Source organism: Coenobita brevimanus, unplaced genomic scaffold, assembly GCF_032717465.1.
Source record: "Coenobita brevimanus isolate Jiangsu-jjx unplaced genomic scaffold, ASM3271746v2 jjx.HiC_scaffold_1995, whole genome shotgun sequence".
Taxonomy (NCBI): domain Eukaryota; kingdom Metazoa; phylum Arthropoda; class Malacostraca; order Decapoda; family Coenobitidae; genus Coenobita; species Coenobita brevimanus.
In genome coordinates, this window is record NW_027642881.1 from 45001 (window position 1) to 54202 (window position 9202).

The following is a 9202-nucleotide window of genomic DNA, read 5'->3' on the forward strand; positions in this document are numbered from 1 at the left end:
GCCCTCTGTGCTTCTTCGCCTCTGGTGCTGCTTCTTCAAGCTGCTGCTGCTGCTTTTGGCCCTTCTCGGCTGTTTCTCCAGCTGCTTGTGGCGTTCGTCACCGTCAGTCATCAATTGGAAAGACGGGAATGAATGCGCCTATGGAGGGGGGGGGAGATCGCCAGCTGCGCTGCTTGGAACTGGCTGGTCGTCTGAAGCCGTTACCGCTCGACGTGGTACAAGGCGTTAGCCTTGGGCTCAGGAGCGACTGATCCATGTCCAATTGATGTTCACATGGAACCCTTCTCCACATCGGCCTACAAGGGAGTCTCTCTCGATTAGTTGCTACTACCACCAAGATCTGCACCAGTGGCGGCTCCAGTCCGGCTCACGCCGAAACCTTCAACGCTCACCACCGCGCCCTCCTACTCACCGGGGCTTAAAGACTTGCGTGGCGAAGCCTGTTGTGCCACCGGCGGTCGAGTATCGGGAGAATGCTTGAGCGCCATACCATTTTAAGGGCTAGTTGCTTCGGCAGGTGAGTTGTTACACACTCCTTAGCGGATTCCAACTTCCATGGCCACCGTCCTGCTGTCTATAGCAACCAACACCTTTCTTGGGTTCTATGAGCATTCATTTAGGCCCCTTAACTCGACATTTGGTTCATCCCACAGCGCCAGTTCTGCTTACCAAAATTGGCCCACTAGGCACTCAGTGATTTGGCTCTGGAGCTTCAGTCGTGGACGGCGGCGCCAGCGGCTTTTGGAAGGCCGCCGCGCCCCGTCTTTCAAGAAAGCCCAGACACTCACCCATTTAAAGTTTGAGAATAGGTTGAGGACGTTTCGTCCCCAAGACCTCTAATCATTCGCTTTACCGGATGAAACTCATGTACGAGTGCCAGCTATCCTGAGGGAAACTTCGGAGGGAACCAGCTACTAGATGGTTCGATTAGTCTTTCGCCCCTATACCCAGCTCTGACGATCGATTTGCACGTCAGAATCGCTCCGGACCTCCACCAGAGTTTCCTCTGGCTTCATCCTGGCCAGGCATAGTTCACCATCTTTCGGGTCTCAACATATCTGCTCAAGGTACTTGCCGGCACCTGCCGCAGGTGGAAAACGGGAGGGAGGCGGGTATCCGCCCCCCCGAGCCCGCCCCTCCGCGGAGGGCCGATACGGCAAGTCCCGGGCTTGCGCCCCCCCGACACCGGAGAGCGTGTCCACGCGTTGGGCGCGGCGGCCGCGCGCCCCCTCAGAGAGGAGGACGACGACGACCGCCGCCGCGTGCGCCCCGGAGCACTCGGGCGAGGGCCACCGCACGCCGCCGGACGCCAAAACCGAGGTCGGAGGAGAGGAGGGAAAGGGACTCACCCCCTCGTCGCCCCTTCCAAGGGAGCCGGGCGTGCTGCGTGGCCGAGGGATCAGCCCCAGGAGACCCCGGCCGCCTCCCCGCCAGCCAGCCGACCTGCCCTGGGCCCCGCCGCAGCCTCCTTCGGGAGAAGAAGAACAGGACAGGGGGGGAAGAGTCGGAGGAGGAGAGGGGAGGGGCGAGGCCCCCCGCAGTGTCTCACTTTCATTTCGCCTCTGGGTTTAGTGCACCCAATGACTCGCACACATGTTGAACTCCTTGGTCCGTGTTTCAAGACGGGGCGGGTGGTCCACCGACTTAGCCATTACCGCAGAGGGAGACCGCACGGTCGCGGGCACTCCCGCGACCCTCAAAAAGCGGCCCCCTCGCCACTCATTAAACCATCGCAGGGCAGTCAGGGTATTTTGTCACCGGGGTTTCCCCCGCCGCCCGCCCAGCCCCGCTACCTCCCCCGAGGAGGGGAAGGGCGGCAGAAGGGGGCACGGCGAGGTACCAATCCGCCCGGGCCTTCGACGTCCCCGGCAATGGCTGCGGCAATCTACTTCGAGGAGAAATACGCCCTCCGGCGCCGGCGTGAGAAACCGGAGGCGGGCCCGCGCCGGCGCGAACGCCGAACGCGCGGGCGTCACTTACCAGGCGGACCTCTCGGCCCAGCCGACGCCATCGAGCTGAATCCCCTCATTTCGATCTACGAGTTCCACCCGTTTAGGCTCTTAACGGTTTCACGTACTATTGAACTCTCTCTTCAAAGTTCTTTTCAACTTTCCCTCACGGTACTTGTTCGCTATCGGTCTCGTGGTCATATTTAGCCTTAGATGGAGTTTACCACCTGCTTTAGGCTGCAGTTTCAAGCAACCTGACTCTACAGAAAAGCCCTTTCCGCCGACCAAGGTATCCCTCACGGGTGAGTCGCCATACGGGCCTATCACCCTCCTTGGGTAATGAGCCGCTTTCAAACGAGACTTAGGCGAGAATGGTCGGCGTGCTGGACCCTCTGAAACGCAACACCCCTCGAGGACGCCTCAGTGAGGGTTCGAGGTTATGCGCTGGGCTCTTCCCGGTTCAGTCGCCCTTACTAAGGGAATCCCTGTTGGTTTCTTTTCCTCCGCTTATTAATATGCTTAAATTTGGCGGGTGATCTCTCCTGGGACGAGGTCGTGACCAAGAGTGATTATTGTTTGGTACTGGCAAGGTAACACCCTCCACTAACTACACTTTGCTGTTGCTTTGTGGCTCTCCGGTGGCATCGGTACTACTATGGCACTGCTCGTTCCAAAGTACTTCTTCTCGGTAGGGTGGGCAGCTGCTGCTGCTGCTGCTTCTCTTTTGGGGCTCAATGCTGCTGCTGCCGCCTGCGTGAAGAAGGCATCTAAAGCAGCAGCACCGGCACCAGCAGCAGCAAATCAACTAACTGCTTTTCTCACCCGACACTTACCGACACCACCACCACTTGTACCGGCAGCAACCAGCTTCCACAAGCTCGTTCGTGTTGTCAGGGCTTCCCCGCCCCCAGTACGTACAACAATCATCGAGGAAGCGCCTTGCCCGATCCCCATCATCATCGGGCACGCACGACTCCTCACGTCAGCCAGACTTCAAGTTTCACCCACACTACTCGGGACCCTCAAGGAGCTCGGGCCTCTGCGTGCGGGCTACTCCAGGCCGTCACGACAACGGCGAACATCTGGCGCCTCCGCCGGGCCCTCGTTGAGTCCTCCTCCTGCAGTTCCTCTAGAGAAAGGAGGAGAACAAGAAGCCTCCTCCTCCTCCTCCTCTCCGGGCGCTGCAGTTGGCAACGAGGGCCACTTCAAAAGGCTTGTTGGTGACCGCCAATGAGCAGTGCGGGACAAGGAGAAACGAGTTCTCCTCCTCCTCCTCCTTCTTCTTCTCTCCCCCCCCACGACGAGGGGCGAGAGGGGAGGAGCCGGCAGTCTGCTCACTGACTTGGCCAACGCGACAACCAGACCCTTGCAAATGCCAAGTACTGGTAGGTGTCGGTTCTCTGTGGACCGACAGAAGCAAGGAGTGAGGGATGCATCAGGCAGCCGTCTGACACGCACAACAGCATAAGCAGCAGCAGCAGCAGGCTGCTGCAGCGTTGTTACCACCCTTTCCACTTCTCTTGCCTCTAGCCTTCCCGTACACCACCCCCAGCCCCCGGCGGCGCGCCACGCACGCCGTTCCTCGGGGACCGCCACGGTTCGATTCAGACCCGAGCGGACCCGAGGCTCTCCCCACCGCCTGCTGCAGCAGCAGCAGCAGCAGCAGCCCCTGCCTGCCGCCGACTACGGTGGTCATTGGCACGCTGGCGGCAGCTGCTTTTGCGGTGAGGAGGCGCAGGGAGGGAGGGGGGGGGGAGGGCGGATTGCAGTGGGTCCCGGAGGCCCTTGGTTGTCTTTCTTATCACCCATCACTCAAGTCAAAGGGACGAGCACAGAAGGGAGAGAGCACAGCAAAGGTCGGCCGGGTATATTCTATAACCCAAAACAGACTACCTTCGCGGCCAACTTCTCCACCTGCCTCTACCTGTCCACTTCCCGTTCCACTACCGTTCTCGGGGTCAGTGGAGCGCGCACGCCCGGTCATTCGTCTCTTGCTCCTGTGCCGCCAAACGAGAGCCACGGGCTCCTCGGACGACGATAAGGGTGTGCACGTGTACCCGGCTAACTCTTCTTGCTCCTCCTCGGAGCCGAGTTCCCACCCGGTTACACAAGGGGTGACTGACACACTGACTGACCATCTGACTGAGCTATCGGGACCAATCAGTCCCATTACTGTCGACCAGACTGGCCTGGGGCCAGCCAAAGACAACAGCAGCAGCAGCAGCAGCAGGAGCAGCAGCAGCAGCAGCACAGGGTCAGCAGGACAGTGATCCACTCACTACAGCATCCCCTCTCCACGGACCCACCCACCCACCCACCACAGGACCACCCTCGTCAAGGTAACATGTTGCTCCTCGACTCCACAGAGCAGACCTCAGTACTGGTGGTGGTAGTAGGCCGCAGAGCACCCTTCGTCCCTTCTGTCGGAGACCCCATGATGAGCACTCCGACGGCACAGAAGAGAGGAAAAAATGAACCATGTCGGGCTGTGCGTCACTTGGGACAAAGGAGGTGAGAGCAAGAGCAGGGGGAGGAGGAGGAGAGCGGGAAGAAGACAGGTCAAACTGCATCCTCTGTCCCACCTGCCTGCCTTCCTTCCTTCCTGCCTGCCTGCCTCACCTTGGTTCCTTTCCAAGTCCCACCTTGACTCCACCTCCGGCGGTGCACCGACTTGTTTTAGTCACAATGTCGAGCACCGCGTCTCCTCTACCCCTGGGTAGGAGAAGAGTGGACGGTGTGGAAATGAAACGGTAGTCCCGGTGCTACACCCCAGCCTCTCCAGAACACTGTTCGGCCCCCTGAGAGCTTCTTTAAATCGCCTTACAGATCTCCCAGTGTTCAGTCCCTTGCTTGATGGGGAGGGTGGGGCCGACCGTCACCATGCATGCCTGCACGGACACACAAGGACAACGACGACGACGCCCTCCCCAGTGACAGGTTATATCAATGGGTTGGTTTTGAAGGAACGCAGCAGAGCCCGGTGGGGGCGGCACTGCGAATCCCCAAGGCTGAGAGGAATGTCTTGTCGGCTCCTTGGGGCTCTGCCCGAAAGACAGTCAATTGTTGACGTAGCCCCAAGTCGCCCCTCTCGCGGCTAGTTAGCCCATTGCCGGTTCTCACCAGCGTGTTGTTAGAGGCCTTGTATGACCCTCGTCCAGGAGTGGCGGCTACCCTACGGGGCAAGCCACCGCAATGTGCGTTCGACTTGTCGATGTATCTGAAAATGCGTATCACATACCGACTCGCAGTTCGCTGCGGTCTTCATCGACCCACGAGCCAAGTGATCCCCCGTTAAGAGTTGTGTCACAGTTTGGGAGAAGAAGCGATCTCGGACTTGCCAGGTCCATGTCGCACAATTCTTAGGTTTCCAGACAGAGCCAGTGAGGTGTCACTCACGGCTGACCTTGGTAGAAGAGGTTTCGTGCTGCCTGCGGGATGCACCCGACCAGGCTTTTCCTCTCTCGTCACTAGGAATAGGGACCGACACCACCAGACGTATCAACCGACGCCACCTTTCTCCGGCTCTGGCTGCCTCTGCTGGCTACTCGCCCAACCAACGGTGGGAGACGTAGAGAGAGAGCGCGCGCGCCGGCAGAGGGTGGCACATGATACTAGTGTCATAGGAGGTGGGCCTCTGCCTCCATAGTAACAAGTACAGCAGCCCACATCATCATTAGCTGACGTTCGAGATGGGCTTGCTCTTCCTTCTCCTTCCCCTTAGCACGGTGCTTTATTGACACCCATCCTCTCTCTCTCCCTCCCCCTCTCATCCCATCTTACCTCTGCACCAGCAGCAGCAGCAGCAGCAGCAGCAGCAGCAGGGGGATGGGAATCCTCAGGAGGAGGACAAGGAGAGCAGCAGCAGCAGGAGGATAATACAGATACGTGTGTATATGCATGTGTGCGCTGGGTGCTCGAGAAGGGCTGTTGGTCTTCCTTCTCCCTTTGCTCTATTTAGGGAGTAGGGTATGCTGTTGGGTGCCGGGAACGCACAGTAGGGGGGGGGGAACTGATGGCAAGAACGAGGAGAGGAGGAGGAGGAGGAGGAGGAGGAGGAGGAGGAGGAGGAGGCGGACGACCAGGAGCCAGTTACTTTGGCACTGTGTCTTCTGTCCTTCGACCTCCTACATCTCTCCACACATCCTCTCTCTGTATCTCTCTCTCTCTCTCTCTCTCTCTCTCTCTCTCTCTCTCTCTCTTTTTTTCCCTCTTCTGCCATCACGGGGGTGTGCTTGCCGAGTCTGATGTGAATGAACCACCATCATCTCCTCCCAAGGCAACCCTCAATGAAGTATAGTTGTTGTTATTAGGAGTGGGAGGAGGAGTCCTTCCTTCCATCCATCCAACTGGTAATGATCCTTCCGCAGGTTCACCTACGGAAACCTTGTTACGACTTTTACTTCCTCTAAATGATCAAGTTTGGACATCTTTCCGTCAGCCCGAGGCACCCACTCCCAGTGAAGGGAAGCAAGGCATCCAAGGGCGCCAGTCCAAAGTCCTCACTAAATCATTCAATCGGTAGTAGCGACGGGCGGTGTGTACAAAGGGCAGGGACGTAATCAACGCAAGCTGATGACTTGCGCTTACTGGGAATTCCTCGTTCATGGGAAACAATTGCAAGCCCCAATCCCTATCATGAAGGGGTTTGAACGGGTTACCCGCTCCTCTCGGAGGGGGAAAACACGCTGATCCCTTCAGTGTAGCGCGCGTGCGGCCCAGAACATCTAAGGGCATCACAGACCTGTTATTGCTCAATCTCGTGCAGCTAGAATTGCCACTTATCCCTCTAAGAAGAAGTTGCGAACTGGACACCAATTAATGGAGATCCGTCGACTAGTTAATAGGCCAGAGTCTCGTTCGTTATCGGAATTAACCAGACAAATCGCTCCACCAACTAAGAACGGCCATGCACCACCACCCACCGAATCGAGAAAGAGCTCTCAATCTGTCAATCCTTCCGGTGTCCGGGCCTGGTGAGATTTCCCGTGTTGAGTCAAATTAAGCCGCAGGCTCCACTCCTGGTGGTGCCCTTCCGTCAATTCCTTTAAGTTTCAGCTTTGCAACCATACTTCCCCCGGAACTCAAAGACTTTGGTTTCCCGGAAGCTGCCCGCTGGGTCATGGGAATAACGCCAACGGATCGCTGGTCAGCATCGTTTATGGTTAGAACTAGGGCGGTATCTGATCGCCTTCGAACCTCTAACTTTCGTTCTTGATTAATGAAAACATCCTTGGCAAATGCTTTCGCAGTAGTTCGTCCTGCGACGGTCCAAGAATTTCACCTCTAGCGTCGCAATACGAATGCCCCCGCCTGTTTCTATTAGTCATTACCTCGGGTTCCGAGGAAAACCGACAAAATAGAACCGAGGTCCTATTCCATTATTCCATGCATAGACATTTAGGCCATTCATGTAGCCTGCTCTGAGCACTCTAATTTTTTCAAAGTAAACTTGCCAGCCACTCGGGACACTCGATGAAGAGCACCCCGGGCGAGCCAGCGGGGCCTGGACTGTTAAATACCAGGCTGTTCGGAGCGTGACAGTAGACACCGGGAGGTGTACCGTCAGTCCGGAACTGTAGTCCAACTACGAGCTTTTTAACCGCAACAACTTTAATATACGCTATTGGAGCTGGAATTACCGCGGCTGCTGGCACCAGACTTGCCCTCCAATAGATCCTCGTTAAAGGATTTAAAGTGTACTCATTCCGATTGTGAGGCCTCGGATGAGTCTCACATCGTTATTTTTCGTCACTACCTCCCCAGGCCGGGAGTGGGTAATTTGCGTGCCTGCTGCCTTCCTTGGATGTGGTAGCCGTTTCTCAGGCTCCCTCTCCGGAATCGAACCCTGATTCCCCGTTACCCGTTATAGCCATTGTAGGCGCATAACCTACAATCGAAAGCTGATAAGGCAGACACTTGAAAGATGCGGCGCCAGTGCGGAGACTGTGCGCTCAGCTCAAAGTTATCCAGATTCACCACAGGCAGGTTACGGACCGAGATCCGCCGACCGGTTTTAAACTAATAAAAGCGCCCTTCCCTCTCGGTCAGGGACTCTGTGTGCATGTATTAGCTCTAGAATTACCACAGTTATCCAAGTAATTGGGTACAGATCCAATGAAACATAGCTGTTTTAATGAGCCATTCGCGGTTTTACCTTGCATAGGCTTGTACTTACACATGCATGGCTTAATCTTTGAGACAAGCATATGACTACTGGCAGGATCAACCAGGTAGCTATATACGGAGTAATAGCTTGGATTTGCGCCTAGGCTGGTTGGGGGTGCCTGTGTCTGTGGTACCAGTTGCTTCTGCCGTTGTCGTTGTTGATGCAGCACTTGTGACAAACATTTCGTCGTCATCACCTGCAGTACAACCAGCATGCAACACCACCCCAGCACACAATACTCTCCCCTCACAGCCTGCGCCTAATTAGAGTAGTAGTGGCGGCCCTCTCTGCTCGCTCACTCACTCACTGGTCCAATTCACTGTAAGACACAACAGCCATGGGGGGCCAAGACCTCACACAGGAGTCAAGTGAGCCCTCCCGCAATGGCATTCGATATCAGGCAGGAGCTGATGATGAGGATGGCTTCTCCTCAGCCACCACCACCACAGACTCCCATGACAAGGGCACATTCAGCAGCAGAAGTGGACCTTCTTCTTCTCCCGCTGCCTGCCCTCTCACCTGTAGCTGGGCATTCTCTCTATTCGTGGGTTTCCCCGTAGAGAGAGTCCCTCAGGTCTGCACACCCTAGGCAGTCGACGACGGCAAGCCGGTTAGTCGTTCGGTGTGACCGTCGGACCTCCGGCTTCCCGGGACCTCGTCGACCCACTGGCATGTGCTTCGTGGACCTGGTTTTCTCTTTTCTTAAGCGCCGGCCTCTCCCCCTGACAGTAGCACAGGCAGCCGGGGCCCTCGACTGAAAGCACCCGGCCGCGTTGTGCCCCCGGGAGTCAGGCGGCGTGCCAGAGCCATGCCGAAACCAGCCGGAGAAGTTTCCCCCCCGCACAGGGTGCGGGGAGGCCCCTCCTCCTATTCCGGTAACGGCAATGGACGGACGCCCGAACACCACCCGGGCCCTCTCCTTCGACTATCGTCCGCCCGCCAGAAGAACTGGCCAACACAGAGCCAGCCACCCACTGAAGGGCCGCTCACTCTCTCTTCCTCAAGGTTAGGTTGCACTCGGAGAGCCGACCCCGCTACCCAGGTCGCTCCCTGTCTTGGGGTTAGGTTAGGCAAGCCCTTGGTTCTG

The 9202-nt window shown here is 57.2% G+C and overlaps 3 non-coding genes across 3 annotated transcripts in view; all 3 read right to left on the reverse strand.

Annotated features, from left to right (window-relative positions):
* The window catches only part of LOC145389756 (large subunit ribosomal RNA), a 6422-nt gene extending 3917 nt beyond the window's left edge, over positions 1-2505 (reverse strand). The window contains exon 1 of the ribosomal RNA XR_013895523.1: positions 1-2505. This exon is cut by the window's left edge and continues 3917 nt beyond it. This is a non-coding gene — a ribosomal RNA (large subunit ribosomal RNA).
* A 2588-nt stretch (positions 2506-5093) lies between these two features.
* Positions 5094-5249, reverse strand: LOC145389759 (5.8S ribosomal RNA). Its single transcript, XR_013895526.1, has one exon. It is a non-coding gene; the product is annotated as a 5.8S ribosomal RNA (ribosomal RNA).
* Positions 5250-6299: 1050 nt separating this feature from the next.
* Positions 6300-8182, reverse strand: LOC145389760 (small subunit ribosomal RNA). The gene has a single exon (XR_013895527.1). It is a non-coding gene; the product is annotated as a small subunit ribosomal RNA (ribosomal RNA).
* Positions 8183-9202: the final 1020 nt, after the last annotated feature.